This window comes from Malus sylvestris, chromosome 10, assembly GCF_916048215.2.
Source record: "Malus sylvestris chromosome 10, drMalSylv7.2, whole genome shotgun sequence".
NCBI classification, from domain to species: Eukaryota; Viridiplantae; Streptophyta; class Magnoliopsida; order Rosales; family Rosaceae; genus Malus; species Malus sylvestris.
This window is the reverse complement of record NC_062269.1, coordinates 23,793,420-23,811,473: the sequence shown is the minus strand read 5'-3', so window position 1 is coordinate 23,811,473 and position 18,054 is coordinate 23,793,420. Positions and strand designations below refer to the sequence as shown.

Below are 18,054 nucleotides of genomic sequence, written 5' to 3'. Positions count from 1 at the left end.
GCCAAAACAAATAAAAATAACATAAAAAGTAAAAAAAGAAAAACAAAAAAAGAAATTGTATTATGAAGTTTGATTTTTCCTATCAGCATAAGAATATAGTTTGTAATTGAGTTATAGTTTTGTTCTTACCACTTGCACAACATGATCAAAGTATTGGTCTGTATGCCCATGTACCCTCGATAGTTTGGAATTGTAGTGTGTCATTTTTTCCATTTTTAATGTCCCAAACTATTAGGTTGAAGTGGAAGTAATGCTTGATCAGTATGAAGACGTTTCTGACTTTATCCACATTATCTTGTAAGACTATCTTCAATGTTTGGTCAATGTGCTCCTGATCACTCTTACTTTTTTCAATCTCCATATCATTCTGAACCAAGAATACACATTTATTTATTAATCTTAATTAATAAGTAACACTAATTTCTTAAACTGAACCAAGAATACACATTTTTGTTTCAATCTCCATATAATTCTGAACCAATAATACACATTTAAAGTTTTAAAGTGAATGCAAGGCCTTTTGTAGGAGGCAAGTATACAAAGCAAACTGAACTAATATCAAAGTGAACTATTTAGCAAAGTGAACTAGAAAACCACACTTTGTTACCAAAGCAAACTGAACTAATAACAAAGTGAACTATTTAGCAAAGTGAACTAGAAAACCACACTTTGTTACCAAAGCAAACCAAACTACATATGAAAGTGAACTATTAGCAAAGTGAACTAGAAAACCACACTTTGTTACCAAAGCAAATTGAACTATAGATCAAAATGAACTATTTATCATAGTGAACTAGAAAACCACACTTTTTTTACCAAAGCAAACTGTTTGGCAAACTTTTTTTGTCAACAAAACTGTTTGGCACTTACAAAATTGAACTATATATCACAGTGAATTAGAAAACCACACTTTTTTTGTAAATAAAACTGTTTGGCACTTACAAAGATGAATGAAGGAAGATACAGATTTTGTTGTTGCCATATTTTTTATTCGTTTTCTACCATTGTGTAGAACGAAGCATCAATTATGTTGGTGTCAATTGTTCCATCCACAAACAATGACGTCAGACATCCACAAACAATGACGTCATATCTGATTTTAGGACAACAAGGTCAGTCGCCATAGACTCTTGCCTTGGTTTAATCCAAAAGTAGTCCCTGTATCAGAAAATAAAACGTATTATATATCTATGTATATATATCTGTGTGTGTGTGTGTGTGTGTGTGTGTGTATACGCATGTATTAAGTTATGATTAATAATGTAAACTTACATTTTCTCTTGTCTGTAATGTTCCTTGAATTTTTCTTTTGTCTCATCTTCAAGTAACTTGTACGCCTTTGTTGATGCAGGTAGATGATACCGTTTGTCAAACTTTTGCTTTGCAGGTTTCTTTGCAGCCTTCTTTGCAGGTTTCTTTGCTATTTCTTCCAAGGGTGATTCAACCTTTGGCTCTTCCTTTCCTTTCTCAATTATTGGTTCCAACGGTTGGCTTTTTGACGGAACAATTGAAGGGTTTTCACTGTCACTCACAACATATATGTATTTTTCCTTCTTTTGTTTTCTTTGGATGGGGATATAATCATATTGTTGATCGAAATTTGGTTTACGATCATCCTTTTTTTGAATATTTTTTACCAGTGTTCTCGTCTTCTTTTTTGCAGTCTCTTTTCCTTGCTTTTCAAGATCCTTCATAATTGGAGTCTGCATTTGAACATCTTGTTGAATTCCAGAGGTTCCTTTTGTAATGGCAATGTCTTTTCCTTCATGTTCTTGATCCTTTTCAGCTTAATCCTCCTCATTTTCATCTAGATCATGATCAGTTGCATGCCTTTGTTTTGGATCCTCTATAGCCACATCATTTTCAGTTGCATTCTCTTGAACTGGATCCTCAGTAGCAGTATCCTTATCATGTGTATGCTCTTCACTTGATCATCATTTTCTAGATCTTCTTTAGGTGGTTCATCCTCTTTTGGATCTTCCTTGGTTGAAGCATTTAGATCTCGTACTATTGCTTGATTTTCCAGTAGCTTCTTCTTCAAACTTCCAATTTCATCCAGAAATTTATTTACTTTCATAGAAACTGATGTGTTCTTTAATTGCAACTGTTTCATTTCAAATTTCATTGAACTAATCTTCTGCTTGTCCTCATGTCTAAATTGCAGAAGTTTTTCAATGTTTCTGTTGATGGCTCTAGTTGTTTGATTCGTTACAATTGAATCTGTGTGTAGGTTGTCGAGTACATATATCATCATGTGACTGAGGACTAGATACCTCTTTTGATCCATGCTCGCACATCTTTTAAACTTTTCAAAACCTTCCACACCTAATGTGTTATCAATCCCAATGAAGTCCTTTTGATAAATTGCAACAAATTTCATCAATTTTTCTTTGTACAGTTGATCAAACTATAACTGAGCTTTAGTGATGGTGATGTTTTGATCTTCTTGAGCTCCAACTTCAGTTCTCTTCCTTTTCCTTCCCGTTGTCTTATTTTTCTTTTTCTTAGAAGACTCATTGTTTTGTTCAGGATAAGGAATGGCATTACGTTCTTCTTGGTTTATGTTGGAATGCTCCTCTGTTGGTTCTTCAGAACAAGGAATACCACGACCAAACGGCTCATTTGGTTCAGCACAAGGAATACCACCACCAATTTGTACAGTGACACATTAAATAGTTGTTAAATTACATAATAATGTCATTGTTTCGTAAACATTGTTTATTAAACTTTAAAAAATGCAAACTATTTACTGAATGTACAAATTATTAAAAGAGAATCACACTAGTTTGTGTAATAGAGTAATATATGTTACTGTTTATAGAAATGCTAAAAGAAACTATATATACAACGTGAAATCTAAACTATTCCTATATCATTATTATGACACTATTTCTGAACTTGTAAACTAACAATATTAGTAGTATGACATTATTTTCTGGATTTTGTATTATTACATTATCGATAGATCACTATTTATTGAAATACACTTTTCTTTTAGACTGCAAACATGGACTCTTCAAGAAATTTAGAAACTATTGCTGGATTTGACACTATTTCTATTTTATATAAATGACACTACGACTGGTTTTGTTGTCTTAGAGATTATGCAGGTTTCATTGTTTGTACAAATGTAAAGTTGAATTATTCTTGAACTTCAAATTATTTATTCTAAAGTAGGGGGAGGGCAGACACTGTTCATGTTTGTTTTTATTTTGCTTTATTTACAACAACGCTAGCTGAATGGGGCTGGGTTGGGGGTAATTCTCAAAAGTTTAGAGGGTGATTTTGTCTTTTGAGGTCAATTCATCCCCCCTCGATTTTGCTTTATTTACAACAAAACCGTGGGATTTGGGGCTGGGTTGGAACATAGTTATCAAAAGTTAGGGGGTAATTTTGTCTAAACAGATATATCGGTTTCACCAAATTTGCAAAATTGCCACTGGGCTTCAGAAATTTTTTATTGTGTTAAATGACGAGACTACCCATCTCATCTTCAGATCCCACGGTGAGGATGGTGAGTTAGAGGGGTAGAATTGTCTTTTTATCATTAGGGTTTCAGATTAGGGTTAGGTTCATTCCCCATCACTTCGTCTGTCTTCGGCACAGGCAAGGCCATGCCGATCCTGGCATGGATGAGTGGGAGGGCGACAGTGAGAGAAAGTGAGAGTGACAGTGACAGAAAGAGAAATTACAGGGATTGGTAATCCCATCCCGTGTTTTCCCCTCATCTCTGTCACACTCAACCTCTCTCTAGCCTTTTCTCTTTCACTGTCTTTCAAACTCTCCCTTTCTCCCAACTCTCTATCTCTCTCAACTTTAGTCCTAACCCTAATTTGTTCTTTCATTCCTCAATTTTCTCCATCCAAGCAATGAAAAATCGAACTGGGTTTTCAGATTATTGATGCACAGGGATTCACGGACAGGGAAGAGAGTGAGAGAGAGAGAGAGAGAGAGAGAGAGATAGAGAGAGAGTTGATTGAGGGAGTTGGTGAGTATGGGCTTGCATAGAGGGAAGAACGCAGAAAGAGAGAGAGAGAGGGAGAGAACGATTGCACAGAGACAATGAGAGAGACAGAAAGAGAGATCACAGAAAGAGGAGGATGACAAAAATTGAGGAGGAACCCATGCCTGCAGAAAGTAAGTTATGAACCAAAGCTTATTTTCTCTAATTTTTGGCTATGCGACAACAAATTTCTGAAGCGGAAGGATCAAGGAACCTTGCGTTTGGAATTTAACCCTAATTTGTTTTTCTCTCTGCAGGACAAAAAACTACCAGTGAAGGAAAAGACTGCGAGGAAAGTGAAACTCAGACCGGAGAAGACAAGCAATGGCGGAGGAACCAAGGCTGTAGATCTTTGATAAAAAGTATAAATCCTTTTCCTTTTTGGTAGTTTGCCCTCGCCTAAAAATGTGATTTGCAAGGTTTCCCAAAATAACAACATTCAAAACAATGGAGTGATTTCGCTTTTCACAAATTTACACTGGTTGTCATCTGTAAATGTTATACAATGTTGAGTTCCAAACTTTATCTCTAACATTTTAGTGCGTTTTAGATAGGATGCAGTTATGGCCGTATAGCTATGTATTTTTTTTATCTTATTTTTCTTCTTTCCTTGCGTTATTATTAGGTGCACAGTACAGGGTAGACAAGCTTAGTGGTTTTCCTAAATGACGAGAAATTTTGGAATTGAAAACATGATGGGATTTCAAGAACTACCCATGGGCTGTAGTTTCCCCCATTTGTAATTAGCAATTTCTTTAATCATGTTAGTTTGATAGTGTTTCGGTGCTCAGAAAATTTAAGGATTTAAAATATCATGGGTTAGGGGTTTTAAGAAATACCAAGTTCTATAGTTTAGTGCCTTTGTTCTTATTAGGATTCTTCAACTTTGATATGGATCGATTTTGGGTCTGCATGTTGTAATTGAGGTTAAAGTTCAAAAGTTTTTTAAATCTTTGATTGATTGATCAATTTTACCATATAGATGATGTAAGAATTGGTCGCCAAAGGTTTGAGAAAAGGGTGGTTTCACCGAAATTGAAGCTCTGGCTCTCGGTTGTGAGTTCCATAAATATTTGATTGTGCAAATATACAATGATTTGTATTTTATGTCGATGATCAAAATGTGATCATAATCAATATTTATATATAGATAAATAACTGAAAGTTTTAGTTCCAGAGATGGAATAGGTATGAGTGGTTATTGAAATCTGTTCTGTTGTGTTTTTTCTGCAGGAGAAGTAAGAAATTACAATTGAAAAGGCCATGCATGATAAGCGGAAATGTATCACCGCTGTGAAAGGGCTGCAGCTTTTTGGTGAGCTATCTGTTGTATTATATCCTTTGTCTTTCTATTTGGAGATTCTTATTTAAATCCTACCATAATAGGTAACTACAATTTACTTTTGGATTTGATTCTTCACTGATGGGATGTTGTGGGGGCGTGATTTGGGGGAGATAGGGGTGGGGGTTGGGTGCAGAGAGTGGGTGAGGGCAGATGCACGATTAGGGGGACAGAAAGAGAGTTGTTGGGTCTACCATGAAGTTCGAAAGCCCGATCCGAGATGCAATTTCCATAATCCGATTCGCCTGAAATCCAACAACGTCATCATCTCCTCTCGCGACCTGTAAGTGTTACTCCACTTTGGTTCTCATTAATTTGGAGTTTGTAGCACTTTTGGCTTTTCAATCGTAAAAATTGATTCTTTAAATTCTTTTTGCAGATCTTAAGATTGTACGACCCAGAAGTGACTGGCAGAAAATGGATCCATGGATGGATGAAACACTGAAAAAGACTCATGTCAGCCGCCAAGCTACCCGAAAAGTAAGGCTTCATATTTGGGTTGTCTTGCGTATCTGTGTGTGATTTTGATTTCTTTGGTTCTGGATGGGTTTTGATTTCTTTGAATCTGGGTGTATTTTGATTTCTTTGATTTCTGGGTTGGCTAATTTATGTGCTTATTTATTTCTTTATGCAGCTTTGAAATCATGGGTGAGTTTTTCAATGACTTGCACACCTCGATTCGGTTGTTGCAGTTGAGGGGATTGAAGCCCAGTTTCAGCGACATTTACTCCCAAATCGAGTGTTTGACGGATAGGTATTTTCTTTTGCTTGGTTGTTGAGAAAATGAAAGGCTGTTATGTAAATTGATCGTTTTTATCTCCATTTTTTTGTATTAATTGGACGACAGTGATCCTGACATGGCAGATCCTCTTCTTGATGTTGCATGTTCCTCAGTTTGAATTGATTGAATGGCGAATGACTGAAAAATATTGTCCCATCACCGTAGAACATGAGCTGTCCATTGTGAGCATAATCCATGGAGGTAATCTCAATGTCGAACATTTTCTGAATGACTCTCCCAGTGCTAAAATTGAAAACCTAAAATATAGATGTAGAAGTTCCACCAATCAAATACAATCAATTAAATTGATAATATCCTTGCAACCCTATAACGTTATTGGAATAAATAAAAAATTAGCTCCCTCATGCTTCAGGAAAAGGATAAGCAAAAATCAAAGTAGCAATAAAAACTTTTTGTGTGGGGATGTCTAATGAGATGTTCCATTGTGTTTGTAATGCAATGCATGAGATAAATGACGTTTTGTTCATCTTATTAGGAGCAGTAAGATCTTTAGTTATAAAGTATGAATCCGTATTCATATTAATTAGAGATCCAAGATGTTTTTTAGACTAAAAGAAAGAGTTATAAAGTAAATATGGTTGCAGGACCATTGGACCAGAGGACCACATACTCTAACAATATATGATGAAAAGTACTCATTGTTCTCTTATTCATTTTCTAATTCTTCTCTTTAAGGTATAATATGAAAATCTTATTTCAAAATTGTGTTTTTTCCCTTCAAAGAAAATTTGGGCTATAAGAGCTCAGTGCAAAGCTTCCTGTAAGTATGGGAAAAAACCAAGGCACAGTTCCACGCAAGGTAGTTCAATCTTTCATTTTGGTCTGATTAGTACTTGCCCTCCAAGTATTAGATTTCTTGCAATTTTACTTTTACAGTGCTCTTATAGTTTGCCATTTTGTTTTAAGATGCTCTTAATTCTTATTACATAGGGGAGCACTAGTTCATGTGTGTGGATTTTTGTTTCGTTGTGTTTGGGGTTCAGAAGTGAATGTATTATGCAGGGATGCCTGGCTGTCAGCTTATCCCACGCATCTTTTATGTTTTCACTTTATTCATGTGCTAAATTATGGTTAGATTGCTCAATGGGTGTTGGGAATCTGGGTGTTCTGTCAGTTTGGGCGTAATCGAATTGGGTCTTATTTGTCTAATTGGTCAATTATGGCGGTGTTTCGACATTAGTAAAAGTGAAACCTAGGCATTTCCTTAGAGCTAGGAAGCAACGAGATGGTTAATTTTTACTTTGAGTAATGGATATTCTTTTCTTTGGGTTTGAATTATTGTTCTAAATTCGTGTTTTTCAAATAATTCAGGCGGGTTTTGGAAAGACCTGAATTTGGATTTAAACAATTGTGCAGATTTTTGGTATGACAGAGAAGGAGATGGAATACAGGGTTGAGTTGTCCAACGAGCAAGTTTTTTGCATGGCATTGTTAATTTGTTGTATGACTATGTTTACTCTTCGTTTTAATTATTCACTTCAACATCATCAATTAGAGTTTAACAACTTAACTGTAGACGATTAGCATGTAAGCATTTTAAATTCAACCAGGTGCATAGACTTGAATTGCAAGTTTACATTTCCACTGTAATTTATAATTGCACCATAGAGAACCACTATAATTCTGAATGTTGTTATGTTAATTAAATGCTTAATAAATTTTGTAAAATAAAAAAAATTGTATATGGTTCCCACAGATTTAGAATGTGCAAGAAGCTAGGAAAAGGGATTTGTATACATTGTTCGTTCATTTTATTTTGCTAAATATTAATTTTACCGTAATTGTTTGCTTTGTGTTTTAGGTTTTTGGAATTTTAATGTTTGGTGGTTATTTTGTGTTTCGATTAAAGTGTTTGGTAATCTGTGACTCTGTTGGTGCATGATCTCAGGATTCCAAATATAGTTCTCAAACTATATTTTGGGATCCCACTTCATATGCCAATACATTTTGTAATTAGGATCAAAGAAATTAATTGCTAATTTTTAGGGTTTTGCATAACCTGATTTCTGAGTTCGACTATGCAAATAATTATAAAATACAGTATAACCTGATTTCTTAAAGGTTTGGATTTATGTGATCTCATCATCTCATGGTTTCTTTGTGTTTAGCAGAAAGCTTGGGAAGTTGCACAGGTCCCATTCAAGAATTTGGCGATGATGGTTTCATGATATGGATGGTTGGGAGTATAGTGCATTTGTTTAGCATTGGAATTACATTTTCCGCTTTTTGGCAACCCATAAGCACCTTACATGGTGTAGGGAAGGGTAAATGATTCTTATTTTGTTAATCAGTCTGTATGTGTTTCATTCTCCACTTCATCTCCTTTGTTTGGTAGTGTTATATATTGTATTCATGCAGTATAGACTAATGCTTAAATTAGATATTGCTAAAAAAGGGTCTTTATCTTCTAAATCCTTAGCTTGCTCTACCTTGAATACGTTTCGAATTCTTGTATATAAGATTATCCCTTGTGAAGAAGTGAAATAAATAGGGTGATTCTTATATTTCTTAAGATTTGGTTCCCAAAATGATTGTGATGATGATGAAAAATGTTTATTATGTGATTTGAAGAAAAATGGTCAAACACAGTAGAAGTAACTCAAACTGTGTCACTCAGAGGAAGGGAGGGAGGGAGGGAGAGAGAGATGGATTTGGTGAGAGGAAGGCATGCGGCTTGCAGGCAGACAGAGTCACAGGGGTGTATGATTCAAGGGAGAGAGAGAGTGGATTGAGTGGTGATGCTCGATTTAGGGTTAGGCAACGACAGGAGGGAGGGCAAGGGTTGTTGCATCCGTGTCATTCAGAGGGTTGCGAGAGAGTGCTGTGTTCTAGGGTTTGAGAGTTGGTTTCGAGAAAGTGAGAGGGCCGGAGTGGGGGTAAGGCTTGAGCTGGGTTTGTGGAATAGGGCTGGATTAGTTACAGACGGAGAAGGGGATGAGGGTGTGGAATGTCAGGGAGACTAAGGGAGAGGGAGGTCTGCCAAAAATTGGGATTAATGTTGATGGGATTGTAGGGCAGACAGGAGGTTATGCCGCCTCTGAGATAGAGATGGAGAGAGACAGAGAGAGAGATGGAGACAGAGCGAGAGATTGAGGGATTTTAGGGATTTGCAAATTCTTCCCTTTGCTGCCTGTTCTGTTCTGATTTGAAGATTTCTCAAGTGGCTATAATTTCATAGTAGGTTGGTTTAAAGCAGTTCCAAAATATGGGATCATTTGGGATATATTCCCCTCTCTCTACATCTCAGATCTCTGCAGTTTCAAAAATTAGGGTCACAAATTTCTCTGACTTCTGATTTTTGAATTTATGCTCAGTTTTTTGTTTGTTGAGATTTTTGGCCTATGGTCTGATTGACGTTGGGTTTACTCGAGTTTACAGGTCTATGTGTGCAGTAAGCAAAATCCTTTCATTCATATGAGCTTCTTGGGCGTCTTTTTGCCTTCACAACAGTTTACTTACCTGGGTCAGTAATCTTAAATTGATTTCTTGATTTCTGTTGTTGGATGTTTATCTTAAATTGATTCTTTCCATCTTATTTCTATCTGCAGCTTTTCTTTTGGCTCCAGAATACCATATGGAGATATCATCTTTCTCTTCTCTCTCTCTCTCTCTGTCTTTCTCTCTTTATGAGCGCTGTCTTTCTTTCTTTAGTTGCGCACCATCAGGGACCGTAGTTACATCTTATCTTTTTGCTATATTTCTTTTACCTTTGAGTATTATGAGGATGGGATTTTAGACTCATCAACGACAAAAAAAAATTGCTTTCATTTTATAGGAGTGAAAGATTTGATTTTTCATGCACTTATCTTTTAATTTTATTTGTTTATTTAGTTTTCCCAATATTTTGGGTGAAATTCTACCCCATGCATTTGGGTTTTAGTCTTTTCTAGGCCAGTTGCTAGAAAAAAAAAAGGCGTTTTAGAGAGAGAGAGAGAAGACGTCTTGAAAAATTTAGTATCTTGAAGTGATAAAGCAAAGAGATTTCCAAAGCTAATCAAATTGTTATCGTCAGCTTGCTCTCTTTGGATTAATTGATGTTATAATGCATTTTGAAGCTTAAATTATAGATTCCTTTTCTGTAGCAAACCTTGATTTATCAGTGTATAGAAAAAAATATCAATTCATTTCAGTTTAAATATTTCTGAAAAGTTAGAGATGGTTTTATTAGTTTCAAATTATATACTACTAAAAAGTTTAACATCTGCTGAGCACGTTGAGCGTTTGTAAATTAGCCAAATTATAGGGTCATGTGTAGGTGTTCTGTTTAAAACTTCTTTTTTTCATGAGTTTTTATTAAGCTTTGTGACTCTTTTTTTTTTTTTTTGTATCTGTTGATTTCTAAATTACTATAATTAAGAACAAGATTAGTGAATTTATAATTTGCTGCTTAGCTTAACACGATCCTTGAATAAAATTTGAGTCTTGGTTAAAGTTAGGTCATATTTTTAAGAATCGTAAAAACTAAGGAAATTTTCTGGGTATCTCCTATTCAACTTTTGTTGGCAAATTGGTCTTTGCTAATCAATGTTATTTTTGGGTGCTAACTGTTTTGGTCTTTATAAATTTTGGTAGCGTTGATTTCTTCTACACTTATGATGTGACAACGTTGTGTAATGATTGTAGGTTTTTGAAAATTTTGAGCTTCACAAACTATGGAAAAAGAAACAAGTTTTGCTGAAATCAATTTAAAGGCACAATAACAAATGTATAAAAAAAAATCTATTGGATGATGTAATTTGGTTTGGATTTGTAAATTATGCTTTTCAATGTGGATTAATTGTTTAAGTAATTTTAGATTATGCTGATTGTCTGTTTTCTCTTCTACTTATTTTGTGTTTTCCAGCTATTTTTCTATAATTACCTTTTGTTTATATTATAGGACAGGTTTGTAATTCTTATTTTGATAATTTTTTCTCCTTTCTCTCTTTTTGATACTTTGCATGTGTATTCACTTGGAAAAAATACGTCAGTCTAAATGATATTAATGCTGCAGGATATATTTTCTTTTGGAGCCATAAAATCTGCAACAGATTTCCAAAAATACAATGAGGTTGCTGGCGTTTCAGCACTTGACTTTGGTTACACAAATAACATTGCAGTGTACCATACAAAAGTTTGTTTCCTTCCCTTTTGCCCCTTTTTTGGGATATTAGTTACAAAATCTGTTTAGAGCATAGATGTGAAATTTACAGGACGGGTTAGTAAGTTAATTAGTTAATTTGATTCTCAATGGATATGAGTTATTGCGATTTGCAGAGATAGACTAAAGACTTAAAGAAAACAATGTTTGTTTTGAGTACTTCTCACGTCATTGAGGCACAAATGTTGTTCCTGCATTAATTAATTTTTTTTATATCTAAATTGAATAAATTTAATTTTCCTTGATATCCAAATGTATTAAAGTAATGTTGATGGAAGTTTGTTTATGTCTGCTTTCCAAGATTCATTTTTTGGTTACCAGATATCTCACTTTGTTTATGGTTTGTTTTTTTTCAGTTAACTGAAACAGAGGCTTTTTATTCTTTGTGTTTTCAGGACTTCATTCACCCCAATACCAAAGTACAAGAGAAACAAAGATTAGAGGTAATTTTTGCTCTAAGTTGGAATAGTTTCTAAGATTTGTATTGTGCAATTGTCCAGTGTTAACTACTAAATCGATTAAAAAACATTCTGTAGGGGCTGCGCTGCCATTCAATTACCTATGGAATTTATAACATGCAATTAGTTTCTGTTTAATTGAGTTCAAATAATGTTGATTGCGCTGTTATAAAGCTCTTTTTTATAGTTAGGTTGAAAATCTTATCGATATATTCTTTATTTAGTTGGTCCAATTTGTAACAGATGAGATTGTTTTGTTTGATGTTTCAATCAAAATTTGATCCTTTTTTTTTTCTTGTGAAATTATAATGGAATTGCAAGTCAAATATATCTTAAGATTCTTGGTTGCATACTCACCTTCCCACAACTATTAGTCTCTTGATTGGATGGATTTTTATAATTTCTTGGATCTACGGTTACAATGCTTTTTATAATTTCCTAGATCTATCATTTTTGTTCGTTCATGATTATGTTGAATGTCTTTCAGGTTAAATGTGTCTTATTCATGTAGTTAAGGCTGGTGAATTCAAGTCCTGCGGCATCGCGCGGGCTTATTACTAGTTTGAACTATTTCTGTATGATTATGAAGCTACCACTTCTGAAACTTTAAACTATAAAGATCACTATGTTATGAAACTGTAAAGTGCAAAAATATATTGTTTATTGAAATACTTTTATTATTTGTCCTTACCTCAATTTCTTCAACTCGAATGTCTCTTATTGCTTTGTGGATTTTCGTTATGTCCTATCTTCCAATGACAGAAATCATGTTTTCTCGCCCACTGATTGTCTTCACCAGATTGGTGTGAAGACAAATCCAATACTGCATGAAATAAGAACTTTGAATTACTTTCTTGTGTAATTTATAAGACAGAATTCATGTTTTTAAAATATAGTTCTTATTTCTTACCAAAATAAGGGCAGTGCATCCACTTGTTGTTGATTCTTCTCCATTTTTCCTCTTTTTCTTTGATTTGTTAATCCTCTTGAACAAGTAGTCCCACACTCCTTTTGCCCAGTTGCATTTGCTGATTTGGTCCAATGCCCCACAAATTGTTATGAAGCTCCATGTGATGTAAGTTCCGGAGGTTGCAAATAAGAGGGATTGTAGCAGATGCACACATATGATTGAAGCAATAGCTTTGGCCCCTTTAGGAGTTTCGTCTTGGATTGATTTTTGGTATGCTTCAAGAATGTCCTTTTTTCACTATTTTTTTGTTCATGAAATATGTTTTGACAAAGTTGTCCTTTATGTTCTTTATGGATTTGTCTGTGTTTGGTAGTTCAACTCCTTGGTTGTTCAATCAAATATTTCAACAACGTCTTCACTTGTTATTGCTTTTGGCTCATGATCTCCAAATTTGAATTTTTGTTGCTTGGAGTCATAGCATTGTATAATCTTGATTAGATCCATATCAGACTTCTTTTTTCTTTCCGTTGAATTAGAAAATCACATTTTTTTACCAAAGCAAACTGAACTATTTATCAAACTAAACCATTAAGCAAACTGAACTATTTATCAAATTGAAGTAGAAAACCACATTTTTTTACCAAAGCAAACTGAACTATTGATCAAAGTGAACTATAAAATTACACTTTTTTACCATAGCAAACTGAACCATTTAGCAAATTGAAGTAGAAAACCACACTTTTTTACCAAAACAAACTTAACTATTTATCAAAGTGAACTAGAAAACCACATTTTTTAACCAAAGCAAATTGAACTATTTATCAAACTGAACCATTTAGCAAACTGAACAAGAAAACCACAATTTTTTTACCAGAAAACTGAACTATTTATTGATCTATATCTGAATAGATTACAATTGGAAAACCACACTGATTCTGGATCCACAACAACATGGCCATACTATTTATCAATCAAAATAACTCAAAGTACTTACGAAACGTAAACTTAAAATACTGAAAGTATTGATAGATTTACATCAGAGTCGGACATGCTATTTAAGAAAATGAACTAAAACACCATATGTATTCTGAATCCACACTATTTATCAAACAAAAACAAAAAAACTACACTATTTATCAAACTATACTGTTTGTTGAATGTACAAATTATTAACAGAGAATCACATTAGTTCGTGTAATAGCATAATAAATGTTTATACTCATTCGTGAATGCATCTCAAATTTTACTATTTCCTTACATTTCAATTCTATTTACAAATGAAGCAAATTGTAAACTATTTCGTAAACACTGTTTATTAAACTTAAAAATCGTGAACTATTTTGTAAACACTGTCTATTAAACTAAAACACCACCGGAATAGAATGTTGATTATATTTAAGGGAACTTTAACGAAAAGCTCCCAGTACTGTTCACTTTAACGAAAAACCACATTTTTACACTAAAAAGTCAATATTGGTACTATTCACTTTACCCTTTATTTTGTCCTTATCGTTAAAACTCAAAGTTTTAAAACCCTTTTCATTAGTTTTTCTTATATTGAAGTTATTTAAGCAAAGAAACAAACATATGAGGGCAAGAAAATACTATTTAAAGGTTATAAGAAAATGAGCAGTTATCAAAGTGAAGTAAAAATATACCATTTTGCAGAAACATTGCTCATTCAATGAATTCGAAGCATGCAAACTTACATATTGCTGTAAAATCACCGAAAATATCAGACATTTTGTGGTACGTACCTCTATTTCTTCTCTGTTGCTTTTATTTCCCAATTTTTTTGTGTGTTTTCGTTTGGATGCAAATCAAAACTCTAAATTGGAAACATAATTCATTTTTTAGAATCTCAAACATGCAAATGTACATATTTAGTAAATTAAAGTAAGAAATCATCAAGAATATCATAAATTATAGGTTCGTACTTGTGTTTGTCCAATTTCGACTCTGCAAACATACAATTCGAATGTTTTCAGTTTTTCGTCTTCAAATGAAGTTTTTGGGTTGAGAAATTCCGGATTTGATGTGTAGATTATTGTTTGAAAACTTGAATCGAACTTGAAAATGCTTTGAGATCTTGACGTTTGGAGCAATGGAGGTTTCGATTTTTTGGTACGGTGTGAAGGGGTTGGTGAACATTAATGGCGTTGGGAGGGATGATGAATTTTAGTAACTGTAACTTTGGCTAACGGGCCTGGGTTAAGCTCCATTAGGGGCAATTTTGGAATATTAATTGTTATGCGGTTTGGGCTTTTTGGTGAGCCCGTGTGTTTTAGTTTTGTAGGGCCTAGGATAAAATTTTTGTGTCATTCTGATTAAAATTTAAGCCCTTTTTATTAAATAATGGTTTAGGGTGGGTTTTCATTAAATAAAAGTTAACCCAAACCCTTTTCATTAAAGCTCCCTAAATTAATTGATGCTGAGTAGCTTGAAAATACTATTCGTCAATGACAATGCGAATTGCAATGCATCTCAAAAAGGACACTCAAATTGGAATTTGGAAAGGAAACATGGTTTTTTTTTCTTTTTTTTTTCTTTTTTTCCCTTTTTTAGAAGGTTTGTTTATATTCTTTTTTTAAGAGAAATTTATACCTAATTATATATAGGGTTATTTTAGGAATAATAGTGGGTGGGAAAATAACATTTTAATTTTGTAACTTTTTATAGTGGGTGTAAATATAACATGAGTGGGGAAATAAGACAATGGAGTGGGTTTAGTATCTCTCAATACTTAATATCTCTTTAAACCCACATTTACTACCTAAACTAACCTCACAAACCCAATTCAAAATGTAAATTTATCTTGACACCCATTTAGAAAATAAAATCTCAAACTGAATAATTTGGTGAAGTTTCTACTTGTTTATGGGAATTATGAAAGCTTTATGGAGTTCAACTTCTATGGACAAGCTGAATAATTTGATGAAGTTTCTACTTGTTTATGAATCTTCCATATACTAATAATAATTTCTTTTTTAGTTTCCCCTTCAGATTGTACGGCTTGAATTTGAGGAACTGTTGTGTTTGTTGAGAAGATTAGATGCATGACAATGGCAAAAAAGTTAAAACAAACTTCATAGTAATTAAAAGTATATCCAGAAAGAATATTAGAGTTTGTTTTTGGTTGAATTTGAAAGAACATTAGGTTAAAAGGGTGAAAATCCTTCAGCCTCCATCCTCATTAACTCAATGCCATTGCTACTTCTCTGTGTACTTCTCCATATATATCAAGTAAAAAAGAGAAAACAGGAAGAAGAAAATAATATTTGCCAAAACTGCATGGAAGGATAAGAGAAGCGTAGAATTATAATATTTGCCAAAAATGCATGAAAGAGATGAGGCAAGTAGTATATGCCTAACCTTTGAGGAAACCAAATTGGCAGGGGAAACCAAACTTCATGAAGGGATGAGAGAGACATGGAATTATAAGATTTGCCTAAACCTTCGAGGAAACCAAATTGGCAGGGGAGGTTTCGCCACCATATACGATGCGAAACTCAAAACCCATCTTCTCAACTTCTAGCGTTGATAGCCATGAATTGAAACCCAAAAACTCATCTTCTCCATTCTAAAAAAAGCTTGTTTTTCTTTATGAGAGCTCATAGGGTTTCAGCCGGAATGGAGGTAGGATAAACATTGTATGATGGTAGGGTTTAATTTTTGGGATGGGATAAATATTAGTTTTATTGTTAATTATATTTGTGCTTGTTCGTAATTATGCAATAAGGAAAAGAAAAAAACAATTTACATTTAAAATTTAAATTGGGTGTAGAAAGAGGTTATATGGGGCCAAATAATTCCTCTTATATATTTCTCTGTAAATTTGCAGTTTGTAGCTTCTGTCAAAATGACATTTGAAATGTAAGAGTGTAGGCTGTATTTTGGGTTCCGACTTGTTATTCCTCTTTTTGTCCAAATTGTTTTTCTAATCCATACATATGTTGGCATATCTATTTTCAATCTCTGGTACGTCATAATGTGTCAGGATTTTATGTAGTTGGTATTTATTTATTTTTTATTTTTTGTTGAGCGACCTAGTAGCATATCTATTTTCAATCTTTGCTTCTTGTTGTAAATACTTCTTGGAATTTTGCTCTGGTTGTTTCCCTTTTAATTAAGCTTTCGTTGGGCGTAACATGTCTGTTTATGTTGATTTATATTACAATAAGCGCGAGATGCAATGGTTAATTAAAATATGGTTGTATTCGTTTAGTTCAATTCTATTTGTGTATAGATATCATATGATTTTAAATGATTGAATGGTGATATTACATTGGTGATTTGTAATAAAAAAAAATTTCTTCGTTCACTTATTGTTTCCGAAGTGATAGATTGTACAACGATATCATAAATGTAATAGATGTTTCCTATATGCTACCAAATGCTATGAAATGTTTGAAAATGCCATAAAAAAGTCTACTGTAACATTTTGAAGTTGCTATGACAAATTTTTCATAGTATTTTTAAATGCTACAAAGAGTGATTATAGCATTTAAAAAATTCTATAGATTATCTTATAACATTTGGAAAATGCTATAGAAAACATTTCATAGCAATTTCTTTATAGCAATCGAAAAAGTATTGAAGGTGTAAAGCTTTCTATAGCGCGGTCCACCATAGCATTAAAGAAAATGCTATAGAACACTTTGTTAAGGAAAAATTAGAGTACACAACTCTAACACAAGTGTTGGAAAGACAAAACAAGTAAACAAATTACTTGTATTACACACACAAACTCTCAAGGACACTCTTTAGAAGCTATGACACTCACTCTTTCTAGAGACACACTCTAGACCACTCACACTCTTCACAAGACTACTCACTTACTTCTCACTCTCACTTGGTTGTCTACTTGCTTGATTACTTCTTTCTTTCTTGTTGGTTACATTGATTGATACAAATGGTGTGGATGCCTTCTCCTTTTATAGGCATGGATAGAATCTTGGAGAAGCATGGAAACATAATGCTAGAGATATCTAGATAATTCCAGTAACTTCCTAAGCTATAATTACCTACACTAATCTTGCATGTTGGTGGAAACCTCACCATTCTTCTAGACTCTTCCACCAACTTAAGAAAGAACCTTCTAGTCCTTTCTACAAAGGACTACTTTATAACTTGGATAATCTAGCTAACCAACTTTAGTGAATGTTCTAGAAATTTTTATTCTAGATTTGTGTAGGGTATTTCAATGAGATGGGGTTGATTTCTTTAACACACTTTTTATAGAATTTATTGAATGCTATAAAAAATGCTATAAAAAGTGGTTTGTGATACAACACATAAATTAGTTAACATAATTAACCTATGATGGAGATAAAAGAAAAAATTGATATACAAATAAGGAGCAAGAAAAAGGAGAAATAATATTCAATTCTAAATTCAGT

At 33.5% G+C, this 18,054-nt stretch overlaps 1 long non-coding RNA gene and 2 pseudogenes across 1 annotated transcript; 2 read left to right on the top strand and 1 right to left on the bottom strand.

Annotated features, from left to right (window-relative positions):
• Positions 1-306: 306 nt before the first annotated feature.
• Positions 307-13,180, bottom strand: LOC126585747 (uncharacterized; annotated as a pseudogene).
• Positions 6,338-10,914, top strand: LOC126585754 (uncharacterized; annotated as a pseudogene).
• On the top strand, positions 11,697-12,036 carry LOC126585756 (uncharacterized). The gene is made up of 2 exons (XR_007610641.1): positions 11,697-11,730; positions 11,824-12,036. It is a non-coding gene; the product is annotated as an uncharacterized LOC126585756 (long non-coding RNA).
• Positions 13,181-18,054: the final 4,874 nt, after the last annotated feature.